This window comes from Amia ocellicauda, chromosome 19 (genome assembly GCF_036373705.1).
Source record: "Amia ocellicauda isolate fAmiCal2 chromosome 19, fAmiCal2.hap1, whole genome shotgun sequence".
NCBI lineage: Eukaryota > Metazoa > Chordata > Actinopteri > Amiiformes > Amiidae > Amia > Amia ocellicauda.
The window spans coordinates 1,457,319-1,476,691 of record NC_089868.1 but is presented as its reverse complement, the minus strand read 5'-3'; the positions used below and the strand labels follow the sequence as shown (position 1 = coordinate 1,476,691).

The window sequence follows — 19,373 nt, the reverse complement described above, 5'->3', positions numbered from 1 at the left end:
GATTTGATCGAGACCCTGTGTGAAATAGCTTTTAACATCTTACGCGGTAATATACTCCTAACCCCTTCTCAACATTCTAAACTCAAAAAACAAAAAGCGGTTATCAAGATCATCGCTAATAAGAAGTATTCTATTAAAAGAAAAAGAAAGAAGATTAATCAAACCGGAGGTTTTATAGGACCGCTGTTGAGCATAGCCGTGCCTTTCCTAACCAGTCTTCTAGCTTCCAGAGTGGGTTAATAATGGAATATGCTCAGAAAATGTTTTTGATCCCTCAGGAGCAGCTTGAGAAACTGAGAAAAAATGTTGTCGGGCCAGAGCCCATTAGACAAACGGCCGAAAACAACCTGGACTCTGAAATGAAAGCTATACTGGCCAGGGCCGATTTAAATCAGTATTCCAAAGCCCAGATGTATAGCAACACGTTACAGCTCTACCTCCGTCTGGTTAGACAGGGTGAAAAAGATCAAAACATTTTAACTTTAACCATGGCCTCTCAAGAAAATGGTTCTGGGACTGATGCGGGGGGTACGGTTGATAAAGATGTTGCGGTGCCCGAACCTGTTGAGAGTTCAGAGGGAGATGTTGTAACGGATGTTTTGAGAAACATGCCGGCCAGAAGCAAAAGACATGCAGAATATATTCTGCACAAAATGGTTCAGAAACCGCGGGTAACGACTTGGAATGAACAGGGTGAATTTGTTTTTAAAGGACAACTGCTCAAAGGTTCACACATGTTTGATTTGTTGAAGAGTGTCACTAGCACTAATAAGGTACCCGATAGTCGCCGACCTGTAGGCTGGAATGCTTTCCTACAGGCGATGGCCTGTCTGAACATACCCCAATCAACAGTCCCTAACCAGGAAACGCGACAAAAAATCCGTCTGTGTAAAGAGGTGGTGACTGATCTGACGCCGATATCTCATTACTCTGACCGTGTTGAGCAACCCTCCTCAGGATCTATCCATCGTTGGGAAGCTTATTAATCTCATGTTTTTATTTGTCTCCCCTGTAAATAAGGAACCGACAAACCATTTTTTTATTTTTATTTTTTATTTTCAAATGTTGTACATTTATTTATAACATAACCCTGCTTTGTATAAGATTTGTGCTGAATAAAAACAAAACTAATGATTCAAAGGCTGTTTTCATTATTTTTTCACTTTAACACGCATGACATCTTTTAAAATCCTCACAAGAACACCCCATCTGTATACATGGCTGGCTAGGGTCGTAAGTAATTGTGTTATAAGGGGGGGTCCACAGTGTCCTGACAAACTCTGCCACTTTTTTATCATTTTGGCCTAAATCCTCACTGTACAAGGACATAATATCGGGGTATGACCTTCCTTTAGATCTATGATATAAGAAAAACACACAGTGTTGACCACAAGTGAAGGTCTGAAGACTTTGTACTTGACGACCGCTGTAAATGGTTTCTTGACAGTTGTTGAGCAGAAAGTTATTGATCTTCCGAGGGAAAGGTCTGAAATCCGGGGGGTTTCCATAGGAATCAAAAAATTCCCCACGGCGGTCCTCCCTTAGATAAATAGCCAGCCAATGTTCTCCGGGCATATTTTTAGGGTGTGTGTTGATTATGTACATTGCAGGTAAATTCTTGATCTTAAATTTAGGCAGCTGGTCGCAGGCGTAGACTCCTTGAAACACTTTCCGTGAGCCGTCCAGGGCATTCATGATGTGGTTGAGCTCTCTGGTGTTCATTTTAATAATAATCATACAGAACGTTTCTCCTCTGATTCACCTCAATAATGTTGTCAAACACAGCATACACGACCATATTTACAGTGCGTGGTAGAGGCTGCTTGAAACGCATCTCCAAACGCATATTGCCCGTCTTCATCAGTGAAAAATGTTGTCCACACTCTTCGTCAGGGGTCAGGTTGAAACCGTACAGGGTGTAACCGCTGCAGTATTCCCGGCGATCGATCAGCAGAGGTTGATCCTTGAGATGGCGACCCGTAGCCAGTACTAGACTGTAATATTCACGAACCGCGTTGCCGTTTTCAAAGTCAGGTTGAAAAGGTCTGGATGGAACCTGCACACCATCGACGTACAGTGCTATAAATTCCGCGTTATAATGTTTAAAGTTAAAGGGGTTCTTGTTGTAAACCCCGGTAAATGCATCATTATCCACGAGACCTATAATAACCTGTTTTGGGAGCTGGCCTAGAAACAGATTTTCCTGGTTCATCACCCGTGTCCCTGCGGGGATACTGTGGACTTTCATATAGACTCTTTCGATCGGGTACTTGGCGTTTGCCGTCATTAAAGCCTGCGCATGTCCTAGTTTAACCGCCGGGGAGACGGATACTTTTTTCACAAACAGCGAGGCCGATAATATGGTCAGTTTATATTTTTCAGTATCAGGGGTCATCAGACAAAAAGCACTTTTACTACGGATCATTTTAATTTTAATGTCTACCCCGTTGAGCATGAGTTTTTCTTGGAAAAATATGTCTGCATGAATATGTCCCATTAGCTCAAAGGTCCTCCCTTCTGTTGAAAAGGCCGTTCTTTTTTGCAAACCCTTATTGAGTCCCTCTGGATCCTGGTCGTCCATAGCTTCCGGGGTGTCTTTGAAGAAAAGGCCGGGGCTGAACTGTTTGCTTAGGGTCTCCTCACTATAATTAAGGATACACTCCATCATGGCCCTATAGGGGTAAGTATTGCTGCTTTGACTAATGAGCCGATCTCCCAGGGTCACATCCACCTGTGAAAACATGGTGGCCACCGGGTAATTGATGACCCCAGCGTTGGCCGTCTTCTCGATTGCATCGCCATCCTCATCAGTCACTTTACAGTTCATTAAAATAAATGTGTTATTCAAATCAATATAATCCTCGCCATTGCCAGCTATAAAAAACTCCAGAGGGGCCGTATCTGAAATTGCGGAAAGAGGGGGTATCTCTACATATATGCTCTTATCTATACTCGTTTGAGTGTATGGAACTGTAAACAGATCCAGTTCTGATTTGACGCATTCTTCCGATAGACTGTGGACAAAAGACATTTTTAAAAGATGTATCCTGAGGCTCTATTTGTCTTTCTTTGAGACTTTCTTTTTGCAGGTTTTTTCTTGTGCTGCTTCCTTCTCCGAGTGTTTCCACGATATGTTGGAGAATGAGAGCTTCTTCGTTTTTTGTTAGCCACGGATCTTCGTCGCCCTGGTGGACACATACTGTTTCTTCTTTTACCCCCCCTCCTCGCCATTACCATGAGACCCGAACCCTCCTGCTGCTCATGGCTAGCTGCCCGGTTCATAACATTGGTGAACACGTCACTAACAATATTTTTAGCCGCTGATTTCAAGTGGGGTCTGGCTATAGCAAAGCCTCTCTTAAGCAGGGGTACGGCCATTCTAAAGAGACCACGAAAGAGTCCTCCTAGACCGGCTCCATACATTGTGGGGGCTCCTACAAAACCGGGCAAGCCGTTCCCGGCTTGCATCTTGTAATAATCCACATAGGCGCTAGGATCTACATAACCCCTCGAGGTAGCCATTTTAATAATGTACACACTGTTTCAGGGGTCGAAAATGTAGTTTGACAATAACTTTACCGAAGCGGAAGGGTACGTTGATATTCTGATCCGATTTTACTTCGATCGTGATGTTGTCAAAGTGGGTCTTTGAGACTGGTACGTAGTGTGGCTTGTCATAAGTAATTGTGACCATGTCATTGCTTTTACCTTTAAGAAGTACATTTCTCAAAAGGGGGACATAGCTATCCCCGACCCTCTGGTGTGTTATGATATCCGTATACACATAAAGAGTGTAAAAGCCGCCCCTGATGTCAGCCGGGAAGGGGGCCACCACTTCTGAGAACCTGCTCTCTGTGTCAGAATAGAACCCTAATATACGCCCCAGTTGTCCTTTGGTTTGAATGCTAATACCAGGTTTTGACACCTTGTACACTCTGTTTTTAATAGGGTTGTAATATAGCTTGATGTTGGGGGTGCCTTCTGAGAACTGTTTATGCATCTCATCTAATATTGTATCCACATTGTCATAATAACCTCCTTGCATCGTGAATGTCCATTGACTCTTTTTAACATCGTCAAAAATGGCGAAGGTGGCATCCTTATCTTGTAAAACAGCCCAAGTGTAAGGATACTGTATTTCCGCCAACCCCACTTCCCACGACCCCCTTAGATCTATAGATTTTCCAAATTGTACCGTGTAACTGGATATTTCATTTTTAGGGTATATATCGAGAGAGGCGTTACTGGGTAGAGTCACGTAGAAGCCTCCTGATTCCATCTTGAGTATCGAATGTAATGACCCCCTCACACCGGCGGGCATGTTGTTATAAGGCTTGAATATCACAAACCTGTTGTTCAGGGACCCAACTATTGAACTTTTCAGGCCATCCAAGCCATTTCACCAACACATATTTTTTCCGGTTCTGGGTTTTCTCAGCTAATATCTTTTCAACTCTGTATACAATGTCTTTACCCACAATAATTTTTTGTAACTCGGCTTCGTAAAACGTTCCTTCTATATCCTCCCCGTCATAGTCTTTTAACCGGTACACGGGGGGGTCTCTAGCCACCTGTTCGGTAACTGTAAAATATTCGTCAGAAAATGTTTGTTCATAATCTTTGGCAAAAGTACTCCTTAGCTTTGAAACGCGAACCACATCGCCGATGTTGAACTTATAAGTAGTTTTCCCCTTCTTAATAAATGGGCCGTATAATTTTTTATAGACCTTAAAAGAATTACTTTGATCAACATCTATAGGCTTCATTTTAATACTGGCGTGATACCCTTGGTTGTAAGCATCGATAAAATCCTGAACTTTATCAAAATACTTGAACGTGTTGACCGCTGTAAAATATCTCCACATTTTGGTCTTTATGGTGCGGTTAAACCTCTCCACCACCGATGCCTTAAGCTCATTACCGGTGGTGAAATGATGTATTTTGTGTCTCTTCAGTAGATTCTGAAATTCTCTGTTGAGAAACTCTTTTCCTTTATCAGTCTGCAGTTTTTTAGGACATCGTCCCTGGGACAATATATCCTCAAAGGCCCTTGTCACCGCCCGACCTGTTTTATTATGTAGAATGCGAGCCCAGGCATATTTTGATAACACATCGATACACATCAACATAAATTTGTGACCATTGTTATGTTTTGATAAATTTGACATATCGACTAGATCCATTTGCCATTGTGAGTCTATGTCAGTTGCATATACACGGTTTCTTTTAAAGTTAATCCTGAGAGGTTTATGTAAGGTATAGGCGTCTTGTTCCCGTAACCATTCTGAAACAACCACATCATTAACCTTCACACCGGCCTCAGCGAGTCCCCTTTGAAAACCCTTCTTACCCGCCAAACCCCCAATCTTGGCTGGGTTGTAGTATAGTTCATGCATTTGGGGAGCTTGCCGAGTCATTCTGCCAAATAAACACACAGACCCACACTATGCGCAAAGTTTTTATACAAGGTTTTTTATTCAACTTCAGGAGAGCAGATACCCCTTTTTAGACATTTGAGAAAAGTATAACATACACAACAATTTTTTCTACGGTCCAGACAAAAAGAAATCAGATGATTGGTTACTTGATCTATATCAACAAATACCTGTTTCTTTATCTTGTAGGCACACACCTCAGTTACATATGTAAATAAAACAACAATATGACCTATTTTAAAAGTAAACAGAGGGGTATTAAACATGCTCAGTAAAAGGTCATACAGATGTTGATGAAATGGCCTAATATCATTCTTGGCCCCCTTGAGCGCTTCATCCCAGTGTTCATACCCCCCGGTCTTTGTTACAGCAACCATTAACTTTTCCAGGTTTGAAAGTTGATCCTCATCGATGGTTAAATCTGTAGAGAAAAGGCTCGCGTTGGCTACTTTTCTGTCAAGCACATGGTGTAATAGCGCTCTCAGGTTAGCTGCAGAGTGTTGATGACAGAACCAGTTGCAGCAGCAGTCCAGAACATTCCCCATGTTCAAAGTCCCTTAGTTCAGGTCAGAGTCTGAATCAGTGGCGTAGATGTCGAATTCTTCGTCGCTGCCCCCAGCTTTAACTTCTTTACGGAAGAAATAAGCTTTTAGCTTGCCAGCGGTTTTTCTACTTGGCTCATCCAGGTCATTGAGCAGCTGCCCAAGTTTCTCTATTATAAACGGCTCCTTTTTCAGCTCCAGCAAAATCTCATCTATGATTTTCTGGACTTGTCCAGCAGTGACATGTACACTCACCTAAAGGATTATTAGGAACACCATACTAATACTGTGTTTGACCCCCTTTCGCCTTCAGAACTGCCTTAATTCTGCGTGGCATTGATTCAACAAGGTGCTGAAAGCATTCTTTAGAAATGTTGGCCCATATTGATAGGATAGCATCTTGCAGTTGATGGAGATTTGTGGGATGCACATCCAGGGCACGAAGCTCCCGTTCCACCACATCCCAAAGATACTCTATTGGGTTGAGATCTGGTGACTGTGGGGGCCAGTTTAGTACAGTGAACTCATTGTCATGTTCAAGAAACCAATTTGAAATGATTCGACCTTTGTGACATGGTGCATTATCCTGCTGGAAGTAGCCATCAGAGGATGGGTACATGGTGGTCATAAAGGGATGGACATGGTCAGAAACAATGCTCAGGTAGGCCGTGGCATTTAAACGATGCCCAATTGGCACTAAGGGGCCTAAAGTGTGCCAAGAAAACATCCCCCACACCATTACACCACCACCACCAGCCTGCACAGTGGTAACAAGGCATGATGGATCCATGTTCTCATTCTGTTTACGCCAAATTCTGACTCTACCATCTGAATGTCTCAACAGAAATCGAGACTCATCAGACCAGGCAACATTTTTCCAGTCTTCAACTGTCCAATTTTGGTGAGCTTGTGCCTCTTTTTCCTATTTGTATTGGAGATGAGTGGTACCCGGTGGGGTCTTCTGCTGTTGTAGCCCATCCGCCTCAAGGTTGTACGTGTTGTGGCTTCACAAATGCTTTGCTGCATACCTCGGTTGTACCGAGTGCTTATTTCAGTCAAAGTTGCTCTTCTATCAGCTTGAATCAGTCGGCCCATTCTCCTCTGATCTCTAGCATCAACAAGGCATTTTCGCCCACAGGACTGCCGCATACTGGATGTTTTTCCCTTTTCACACCATTCTTTGTAAACCCTAGAAATGGTTGTGCGTGAAAATCCCAGTAACTGAGCAGATTGTGAAATACTCAGACCGGCCCGTCTGGCACCAACAACCATGCCACGCTCAAAATTGCATAAATCACCATTCATTCCCATTCAGACATTCAGTTTGGAGTTCAGGAGATTGTCTTGACCAGGACCACATCCCTAAATGCATTGAAGCAACTGCCATGTGATTGGTTGTTTAGATAATTGCATTAATGAGAAATTGAACAGGTGTTCCTAATAATCCTTTAGGTGAGTGTATTTGGGAGTAAGACAGAGCCTTGATTAGTGCCGGTTTCAGCCACGGTTTGTTCAGTCTTCTGTAAAACACGTTGAAATAGAACAGGAAATAGTAACGGTCTGGTTCAAACAAACAACTGTGTCTCAACTGACTGGGGTGATTCACTTCACACCCCCGACAGACTTCTTTCAGAGCTCGGTCGATGAGAGCACTCAGAATATACACCAGGGTGCTTTTAACCACTCTGCTTACTTGGACACCTACCCCGGGCATAAATCCTGCGTCTTCATCACGCCCCCGAGACAGTCCGATGCTCATTGGGTCGCCTGGTGGTTTGTGGGGTGTTTCTACATCCATTGGACTGTATCCCTCCTGAGACGCACAGACGGTAGACAGTTTGGCAAAATCGAGGCCCTCCATGAGCTCCAGAGGCTGGGGATCCCCGAGACTCATTTGGACATCCATCGCTCCGCATGTTGTTTCGTCCTGAGGGACCGGGGTCTGAGGTCTTGGAGGGTAACCGCAGTCAGAGGGTTCCGGAGTGTATACAAAATCTGGGGAATAGAACCAGGGGTGATCCCGGGTTTGAAGAGGCCTGTAGAGCCTGTCGACGTCCGCAGCTTTCGGGTAAGACATTCTCTTTAATTTTAAACCATGAATGAATTGTTGCGCCTTTTATCCTATCTCTTCACTACGTCACGACACACCGCCCTCTTAGAAGAGAGTAGACCCTGAGCCGTCAGACCCCCCTCCAACCCCCCACAGGTCGTCTGTTTTATCATCGTCGTCGTCATTCAAGGGGGATATATAATCCATAATCCAGCATATTCAACTTCTAACAGAATCCAGTTGTGAACATTTGGTCAAGATGTCAAAACCATCATTTATACAGTTTATGACCTCTTTCAAGAACGGCCAGTCCACGGCGTCAAACATAATTTCAGTAACCTGTTTTTCTGGATCCTCCACAACCCCTTCAATAGGGTTTGTAATCAGGGTACTGCTAAACAAAACCTTACGATCAGTAGTTAGAGATAGACTCTTCACCACTGTACCGTAGTTCTGCAAGCTTTCCCATTCACACCTTTCAAAACTCTGAGTCGGAGACTCCGTTTCGCCTTCTCTTGGACCCTCTTGCAAGCCTTCTAGAGTCTTATCCACAAGCCCCAGGTCTCTCCATGCCATCACCTTCAACCAGTCCTCAAAAGAGTATTCAATCACCGTCTCAAAAGGTTCCAACGTACCCTCCTTCTCTCCCAAAGCAAAAAGCTCCACTCCAACATAGCTGGGATCCCTTTTAAAGCGGTAACCCCGTCGACCCCCCCAGAACAACACCCAGGAGCGTTCAATCTTCAAATTGGTGAGTACAGGAACCCTTGCCCGGGATTGTTTCTTGCGGGGTATCATGTTGATGTCGCTGGACATGTTGAAGAAGCGGGATGTTTCAGATGCTGAGAATTAAAGAGGTATTGCCTAAAAGCAGCGCGGGGTCTTAAATAGAGAGGAGAGTTTCGGGGCGTTGCCTTCAGAGGGGGGGGGGGTCTTTATGGGTGGCCTTGTTGTTCAGGGTTTTAGGGGTGTACACTTTCTGACGGATATGACGTAGGAATAATTAAGGAAATAACTCTAAAATCACGCCCCCCAATTATGACGTAGGAATATTAATAAGCTTAGGGCATACGTCATAACAAAATAGGCCGCGCCCAAAAAACCCTACTTTCTACTGATGTGCGGTCCTAATTAATCGGCTACGTAAATCATTCCTTTCCGACCGAACCTGTAACGCTCAAATAAATAATCTGTATAATTTATTTAGCCATCTAACTTCAAGTTAACCTGACACTGAGCAGGTTTGATTTTTGTTTGTCCGTGTTCCACCTCGGGGGGTAAATTCAATAAACTATGCGCTAAATAAAAACTGACCTTTAAATAAACAGTATTCATCTATCGAGAATCTATGTTCATGGTTTGTATAGAAGTATTTCCACATATGCATCTGGACACTCGGGCAAGCCAGCTGAGAAGTCGCTCAAGTCGCCGCAGCTAAGTATCGCCTTTTTCTCTCGCGTTTCCTAGTTTAGTTAAGAGTTACATTGATTGTTTACGTGGTTTGTTTAGCTAAGAATGATATATCTTGCACCTGTTTTGTAGTAAGAGCAGCGACTGTTTGTTAGTGAATTTAGCAAGTTACTTAGCACACTCAACACGCCCTGTCTGTAATCAGAAGCTTTACACTGTAGGCTGTGATTATTCGCATGTATCTAGTCAGATGAATGATCTGAAATGCATCAAAAGTCATGGAATGAGAGACTTTCTGGGCGTTGGTGGTATAGTGGTGAGCATAGCTGCCTTCCAAGCAGTTGACCCGGGTTCAATTCCCGGCCAACGCAACGTTTTCTTTCTAGGCTTCCGCCAATAGCCATCATTCAAGCTATTGCGACCCTACTAAGCCTGCACTTACCGCTGTTTTCACTAACACACTTCTGGTGAACCGTTGCGCATGAACAGATGACGAATAAATGGCCTTACACTAGTATCCCACAGCACCAGCTTCGTCTGTAGAAAAACAAAGGTTCCTCTGCCTGCTGCAGGATACCCACATCACACTTGACTCGCAGACCTTTACTGCGCCCTCTTGCTTCACGTGGGCCGTGCTCCCAGAAGCGCTGTAACATACATGTGCACTTGCGTGCAAAAGTATTCGGTATTACATTTATTTGACGTGTTCATTGCTTGAATATACTTTAAAAGCTAATACACTCCTCTCCATGCTCACCAACAACAATGTTGGCGACGATGACGGCTAAAGTAAGGAGAAATAGAAATGCCACTTCCATTCACTCCAATTACTATTGTTGTTATTATTACAAGGGAAAACTATGACCCTTGGTCATCAGTGTCTTGGGCGGACAGTTATGTCATTTAACAACATCCAAGATACCCGAGCCATCAGTCATGGCGGCAGTCAGACACTCATGCAATGTTTGAAGGAGAAAGTGTTCAAATAGAGGAGCGCACAACTCTCTACGTGGCACCGATGTTAACTAGTTTTCACAGAAACCTGTGCTATGTGGCTCGTTGGTCTAGGGGTATGATTCAAAGGGTTCAAATCCCGGACGAGCCCTTTGTTTTAGTCTTCTCTCATTCATTTTCATTTTGACAGGGTACTTTTGCCAACATGAAAAACATTTCCTTCATGTATCATGACTTCATTATGGTAATATCTCATTTCGTATGTTTCCAAATAGGCCTCTTAACAATCATCTACAAGCCTACATATACCAGCATGATTTCATACAATGTGCACGATATGTAGTCCATGTCTGTCTCTCTGTCTCTCTAGATATATGTTTATAATTGAGTTGATGATAGTTGCATCTGTGCGCCAAACTGTGTCTGAGCAGCAGACTGTAACTTGAAATAATTGCATGAAAATGTCTGTATCTTCTTAATTTTATGCAGGTTAGTTCAGCTAGTAAGAAAGGTCACTATCTTTTTTATCTTTTTCTGTAACTAAACCATTCAGTCTTTCTACATGATGCCGTAAATCCAACATTTCCCCAATTCGCTCCCTGCGAGAAGACAATGCGGTGTGCAATGAAAGTGATAGCCTGTCACTTGGCACTTCAGTTCTGCGTACCACCAAGTCTTATTAGACTCCTTAGTTCTAACTGCAAGTTCCCTGCCATGTCCATGAAAGGGGATTGAGTCCGTATTGAACCATTATCTAAAACACAAAACTATGAGAAAGCTTTCGTGATCTATTGGTGCGCATCGCTACCTTCCGAGTAGTGGCCAGTACTACTACTACTAAAGGTAATTATACTAAGGAACGAATGAACGAAAGAGAGAGTATCATTACTCAGTACACTTAGAGGCTATGTGTGTACTAGTAACTTGTTACTTGATTTAAGTCACGAAAAGTCCCATCCAACGTCAGTCCCATCCTATGTAATGTGTGATGTCCAGAGCCGGCCCTAGCCATTTGGGGGCCATATGCGAGATTTGATAGTAGCCCCAGAACCATCCCCCCTCTCGATGAAAAACATTTTAGTGGTGCCCATGTTTATGGCGTATAGAGAATGTTTAGTTAAAACTAAAATAAACACAAACATTTAAATAATGCACATCACAGAACATGTATTGCACTTTAACATACACTGTACTTGTTGAAGAAATTGATGTAATAATCAATACAAATGTAAATAGTGCACTATGCATATTGAAATCAGAGCAATAACTAATAAACTGTTTAGGTAAAATAACATCCACACCAAAAATACTCAATACTGAAAATACTATAGTGCACAAAAAACTGAATTTAAATAATACAATACTATCAAAAATCATTAGCTGACAACTGGCAAACTACTGCAGTACTTAACTACTAGCTGATCATTATCATCATTTGGATGGCAACTGGCAGTAGGCTAGCTAGCAAAGTGAGCTGGATTATTACTTTATAATGATATATAATTTATAAAGACATGTAAATTCCTCACAAAGTTATGACTTAAAGTCCCACTGCTTGGAATTTAGAAAACACAGAACATCACTAAAGTTCCCCTGACATTATCTTTATAAACTCCACCACAATATACATTATATCCATCATATTTACATTACATTTAGCATACATATCCCTGACTCGTGTATTGACCTCACTGGAGACAATATGCTCGAGTCACAGATTAAATGCCCCTCTCCCTCTCGGGTTTACATGGTCTTAGTTTATTGCACTAGAGACGAGTTGTTTACCCGCAGCACTGCACAGGGCAAAGGACTGTCTTGTGCATTGCGCATTGTTTAATACTTTGTTTTAATGATCTTACCGAGTGGTTTTTTACGTCACTGGTGGGGCTACAAAGCCATGAATCGAAGTGTTTTATCAAGTTAGGATTAAAACACGATGTACAAAACTGAACAGTGTACAACAGACCCACAACAATTTAGAGAGCATAATGATAAAGGAAACCACTGATCTGCATTAACCATGAAACGTCCATCAGCAATGTACTTTACCTTGAAACCCACAATAAATGGACCAGACCGTTACCTTGCACTTTTAAAATGCGTCCATTTCCGGAATGTTACATGGATACCATCATCTCAGACATTAGAATTTGCACGTAAACTGTGGGCTTAGATCGTGGAAAATTGTGCGTGTTTTCAAAATTTCTACGCCATTTACTGGTGTTCTTGGGATGCTCCTTCTGTGTGACCGTATACCTCGAGTAAACGTTTACTCGGTCTGCTTGAGCAAGTGGGTTGAAATGACGTGTGTAAGCCGAAAGCCAGTAATGTATTTTGATACCAGACATTACAGCTTTCATGACCAGGGGCGCAGCCAGGATTTCAGGGCCCCATGAAAGTAAAAAAGGTAGTTACCGAAGTGTGACCCATCGGGAGGATAGCTAAACCCGGGGGTTATGCCTGTGAGGAGAGGTTGAGGGGTGGATGAGGAAGCTCGCCACTTGATAGGTCCGGTCGTTGAGGTAGGAGGAGAAACAAGTGAGAGCAGTCCCAGAGATTCCAAGGTCAGCGAGGCAGGAGAGGAGGATGGAGTGATCGACGGTGTCAAATGTTGCGGAGAGACCAAGGAGGATGAGGATTGAGGAGAGGGAGGCTGCCCGAGCACAGTTGAGGGAGTCAGTGACTGCCAGGACAGCAGTCTCAGTGGTGTGAGCGGTGTTTGGAAGGCGGATTGCAGAGGATCAAGAAGTGAGAGATGGGAAAGGAATGCAGAGAGCTGACAGTGGACCGCACGCTCGAGGGTCTTTGAGAGGAAGCGGAGTAGGGCGACAGGGCAGAGACAGGTGCCTCTGAGGAGAGGTGGGGTCAAGGGTAGGTTTCTTGAGGAGTGGGATGACCGCAGCTTGTTTAAATGCAAGAGGGGAAACAGCCAGAGAGGAGTGAGGAGTTGAGGAGGGAGGAGAAGAAGGGGAGTTGAAATGGAGCAGACGCTTGCAGGAGGCGAGTAGAGAGAGGGTCCAGGGGACATATTATGGGTTTGTGACCTAGGAGGAGAGAGGAAAGTTCAGAGTCTGAGAGAGGAGAGAATGAAGAAATGGAAGCTTGATCGGTGGGAGACTTGGGCAGGGTGGGAGTGGAGAGGAGACTGTTGAAGAGCTTGTGGATGTCTGTGATCTTGTAGAAGAATGAGGCAAAATGATGAGGTGAGATGAGATGAGGGAGGAGGGGGGAGAAGAGAGAGAAGGTGGAGTAAAGCTTGCGGGGGTTGTGGACAGTGGATTCAAAGAATGACTGGAAGTAAGACTGAGGTGAGCGAGGAGGGGAATGTGGGCAGTAGAGAGTGGTAGAGTGCGAGGGTCGCTGGGAGTTTGGATCTCTTCCACTTGTGCTCAGTGGTGCGCAGACTGGTTGAGCAGAGAACAGAAGAGATCCAAGGCTGTGGAGGGGAGGGACGGACAGAACGAGACAGTTCTTTATTTACACCTTTTCCTGAAATCAGGAGCGATTCAAACTTCCGGTTTGAAATAGCTGTAGAACTGTCGCTATTTCGGTTGGAATTTCATGAATAAATTAATATAGGGACAACCTATGGACTGCCTACAAGACGCACAATCCCAAGAAAAAGGGAGCAAAGTCGATACACGAATTGTTTATGAAGGCCATAGGCAATTAACCAATCGTGAAGCATGAACCGATTCCAATGTACAACAACCCTGCTAGCACATTGCCTCAATGCTGTAGCAATATAAATTATATTGCTACAATGTTATTGGCAATGTTGTGTGTTAGCAGGGAATACCTGTACAGTTTTTTTCCAACAATCTGCAAAGTTAAATACTGGTGCTGAAAAATTAGGTACTAATAAAACAGAAGTATTTGGCACACACAAGTAATGTGTGTTGGTTCGGCAGTTACTGCTCTCAGGAAGGTAATGTGACTGCCTCCCGTCTCCCCAAAGCTCCCGTCATTGATGAAGCAGGCGTGACCGCACCTTCCCAAGCTCTTCACTATGACTTCACATCTTGTCGCTATTAAAATCTAGGATGTGTCACAGAGTGGAAGTTATACAGTACCACTGGGGGGTAAAACTTATGGAAGCACGACTACACCACCTAGCGGTTGTCTACAGCCACTAGGACCCATTGGGAGGTTGTCGATTGCCCAAATATGCCCATTTTGCATTTACTACCTCTCAATTCTCCCTTCGATTTAGGTTATTTAAATTGGGGAATCTCAAGCCAGGAGCACACCACAGACCACACAAGACAGGTATACAATTAACTGGATTACAAATCTCTAATATAAAATCCATCAGACTTCCTCTTTATGTTAAAAAGACAAAAAAGTTCAAACTAAAAAATGCATTCGTGGAGGGTTCTGTTGGTCTCCTCCGGCAGCACCAGGAGCTGGAATGGGGCAGGCAATAGTCCACGTGTCCTAGTACAAAGTAATGAGGGGCTCCGACAAAAATTCAGCTTCTGCTCTGGTCCGGGTTTGGCAATACAAAGAAATTACAATGTCCATGTACAGTCCAAGAAAACAATGGCCGAGTTGAAAAAAAAAAAAAAAACAGGTTGCTCGTTGTTATCCTTTGAAACACCACTGTAGTTCAAAAAGCCTGTACGCTATCCCTTCTCTGGATACTCTCGCTAGCGTTGCAGAGGTCGCCTCAGCTCTCCTCTGGGTCTCTTAGCCCTTTCCGTTACTTGTCCATCAAGTCCTTCGTTCGCCTTTGGCTCCACGTTTCGTTCCCGTTGCTCTGCAATCCCGTCCCCCCCAGCTCCACCCCGGGAGCATTTTATCTCCAGCCTAACAGGTGCTCCTCATGGTCAATTATTGAATTTCGTAGAACCTGGCGAATAAGCGGGTACTCTCATGAATGCGTGATTAGCCATGTGTATATTTAAATCAATCAATCGTAAATAAAACTCGTGCATTTCCGTGAAGTGGGGCGGGACATTCAAAGTAAACAAACGTGATTTTAATGGGAATAATGTGATAATATAAGAGGTTTAAAGTGAATTAATAAAACAAAACAAAAAGCAATAAAAAACACACAAAACAAATACCAAAATAGGCTAACGCCCATTGCTAGTGATGCAGTAAAGGGACACTGTTTGGAATGAATGAGAATTGTGCATTCTTACCGATGCCCCACAACGATCACACCTTTTGATCGATCAGCTATTTAACTCTTTCATCAACCTCCATTACCTATAACTTAATTCTGAGAAATATACCTTTTCTTTCACGTGTGCTGCAGGAAACATCCACTTATTTATAATTCGTTTTATGTCACTTGTTTGCTGCAAGAAAGGCAAGGCGGTAAGGCTGTAGAACACTGCTACATTATGCATCTTGCACTATGGTGTCGGTAATATAGTTTTTTCGTGCAATACTTATTTATATTGTATTCATAATTCGTTTTGTCACTTGTTTCTTGCATACTGTTTTTATTTTGTGTGTTTTTTTCTTGTTTCAAAAATAAAGAAAATCTAAGACATGAAGCTATGCAGTTTCTGTGTAAGTGTATGAACACAATGATCGGTGGTGGAATTGGCTGCGATGCAAGGGGACCAGCTAAAATCTTGCCTAGGGCATCAAATTGGTCAGGGCCGGCCCAGGGCGGAATGACTGATGTGCGGTCCTAATTAATCGGCTACGTAAATCATTCCTTTCCGACCGAACCTGTAACGCTCAAATAAATAATCTGTATAATTTATTTAGCCATCTAACTTCAAGTTAACCTGACACTGAGCAGGTTTGATTTTTGTTTGTCCGTGTTCCACCTCGGGGGGTAAATTCAATAAACTATACGCTAAATAAAAACTGGCCTTTAAATAAACAGTATTCATCTATCGAGAATCTATGTTCATGGTTTGTATAGAAGTATTTCCACATATGCATCTGGACACTCGGGCAAGCCAGCTGAGAAGTCGCTCAAGTCGCCGCAGCTAAGTATCGCCTTTTTCTCTCGCGTTTCCTAGTTTAGTTAAGAGTTACATTGATTGTTTACGTGGTTTGTTTAGCTAAGAATGATATATCTTGCACCTGTTTTGTAGTAAGAGCAGCGACTGTTTGTTAGTGAATTTAGCAAGTTACTTAGCACACTCAACACGCCCTGTCTGTAATCAGAAGCTTTACACTGTAGGCTGTGATTATTCGCATGTATCTAGTCAGATGAATGATCTGAAATGCATCAAAAGTCATGGAATGAGAGACTTTCTGGGCGTTGGTGGTATAGTGGTGAGCATAGCTGCCTTCCAAGCAGTTGACCCGGGTTCGATTCCCGGCCAACGCAACGTTTTCTTTCTAGGCTTCCGCCATCACACTTGTGATGCTTCGGGGGAGTTCGACACCATTCAAGCTATTGCGACCCTACTAAGCCTGCACTTACCGCTGTTTTCACTAACACACTTCTGGTGAACCGTTGCGCATGAACAGATGACGAATAAATGGCCTTACACTAGTATCCCACAGCACCAGCTTCGTCTGTAGAAAAACAAAGGTTCCTCTGCCTGCTGCAGGATACACACATCACACTTGACTCGCAGACCTTTACTGCGCCCTCTTGCTTCACGTGGGCCGTGCTCCCAGAAGCGCTGTAACATACATGTGCACTTGCGTGCAAAAGTATTCGGTATTACATTTATTTGACGTGTTCATTGCTTGAATATACTTTAAAAGCTAATACACTCCTCTCCATGCTCACCAACAACAATGTTGGCGATGATGACGGCTAAAGTAAGGAGAAATAGAAATGCCACTTCCATTCACTCCAATTACTATTGTTGTTATTATTACAAGGGAAAACTATGACCCTTGGTCATCAGTGTCTTGGGCGGACAGTTATGTCATTTAACAACATCCAAGATACCCGAGCCATCGGTCAGTCAGCACCGCTAGATGGCGGCAGTCAGACACTCATGCAATGTTTGAAGGAGAAAGTGTTCAAATAGAGGAGCGCACAACTCTCTACGTGGCACCGATGTTAACTAGTTTTCACAGAAACCTGTGCTATGTGGCTCGTTGGTCTAGGGGTATGATTCAAAGGGTTCAAATCCCGGACGAGCCCTTTGTTTTAGTCTTCTCTCATTCATTATCATTTTGACAGGGTACTTTTGCCAACATGAAAAACATTTCCTTCATGTATCATGACTTCATTATGGTAATATCTCATTTCGTATGTTTCCAAATAGGCCTCTTAACAATCATCTACAAACCTACATATACCAGCATGATTTCATACAATGTGCACGATATGTAGTCCATGTCTGTCTCTCTGTCTCTCTAGATATATGTTTATAATTGAGTTGATGATAGTTGCATCTGTGCGCCAAACTGTGTCTGAGCAGCAGACTGTAACTTGAAATAATTGCATGAAAATGTCTGTATCTTCTTAATTTTATGCAGGTTAGTTCAGCTAGTAAGAAAGGTCACTATCTTTTTTATCTTTTTCTGTAACTAAACCATTCAGTCTTTCTACATGATGCCGTAAATCCAACATTTCCCCAATTCGCTCCCTGCGAGAAGACAATGCGGTGTGCAATGAAAGTGATAGCCTGTCACTTGGCACTTCAGTTCTGCGTACCACCAAGTCTTATTAGACTCCTTAGTTCTAACTGCAAGTTCCCTGCCATGTCCATGAAAGGGGATTGAGTCCGTATTGAACCATTATCTAAAACACAAAACTATGAGAAAGCTTTCGTGATCTATTGGTGCGCATCGCTGCCTTCCGAGTAGTGGCCAGTACTACTACTACTAAAGGTAATTATACTAAGGAACGAATGAACGAAAGAGAGAGTATCATTACTCAGTACACTTAGAGGCTATGTGTGTACTAGTAACTTGTTACTTGATTTAAGTCACGAAAAGTCGCATCCAACGTCAGTCCCATCCTATGTAATGTGTGATGTCCAGAGCCGGCCCTAGCCATTTGGGGGCCATATGCGAGATTTGATAGTAGCCCCAGAACCATCCCCCCTCTCGATGAAAAACATTTTAGTGGTGCCCATGTTTATGGCGTATAGAGAATGTTTAGTTAAAACTAAAATAAACACAAACATTTAAATAATGCACATCACAGAACATGTATTGCACTTTAACATACACTGTACTTGTTGAAGAAATTGATGTAATAATCAATACAAATGTAAATAGTGCACTATGCATATTGAAATCAGAGCAATAACTAATAAACTGTTTAGGTAAAATAACATCCACACCAAAAATACTCAATACTGAAAATACTATAGTGCACAAAAAACTGAATTTAAATAATACAATACTATCAAAAATCCTTAGCTGACAACTGGCAAACTACTGCAGTACTTAACTACTAGCTGATCATTATCATTATTTGGATGGCAACTGGCAGTAGGCTAGCTAGCAAAGTGAGCTGGATTATTACTTTATAATGATATATAATTTATAAAGACATGTAAATTCCTCACAAAGTTATGACTTAAAGTCCCACTGCTTGGAATTTAGAAAACACAGAACATCACTAAAGTTCCCCTGACATTATCTTTATAAACTCCACCACAATATACATTATATCCATCATATTTACATTACATTTAGCATACATATCCCTGACGCGTGTATTGACCTCACTGGAGACAATATGCTCGAGTCACAGATTAAATGCCCCTCTCCCTCTCGGGTTTACATGGTCTTAGTTTATTGCACTAGAGACGAGTTGTTTACCCGCAGCACTGCACAGGGCAAAGGACTGTCTTGTGCATTGCGCCTTGTTTAATACTTTGTTTTAATGATCTTACCGAGTCGTTTTTTACGTCACTGGTGGGGCTACAAAGCCATGAATCGAAGTGTTTTATCAAGTTAGGATTAAAACACGATGTACAGTACTGAACAGTGTACAACAGACCCACAACAATTTAGAGAGCATAATGATAAAGGAAACCACTGATCTGCATTAACCATGAAACGTCCATCAGCAATGTACTTTACCTTGAAACC

General features: G+C 42.9%; 2 non-coding genes across 2 annotated transcripts; both read left to right on the top strand.

The window, feature by feature from the left end:
* Window positions 1-9,736: 9,736 nt before the first annotated feature.
* Window positions 9,737-9,808, top strand: trnag-ucc (transfer RNA glycine (anticodon UCC)). The gene has a single exon. It is a non-coding gene; the product is annotated as a tRNA-Gly (tRNA).
* Window positions 9,809-16,620: 6,812 nt separating this feature from the next.
* trnag-ucc (transfer RNA glycine (anticodon UCC)) lies at window positions 16,621-16,692 on the top strand. Its single transcript has one exon. It is a non-coding gene; the product is annotated as a tRNA-Gly (tRNA).
* The last annotated feature ends 2,681 nt before the right edge of the window (window positions 16,693-19,373 follow it).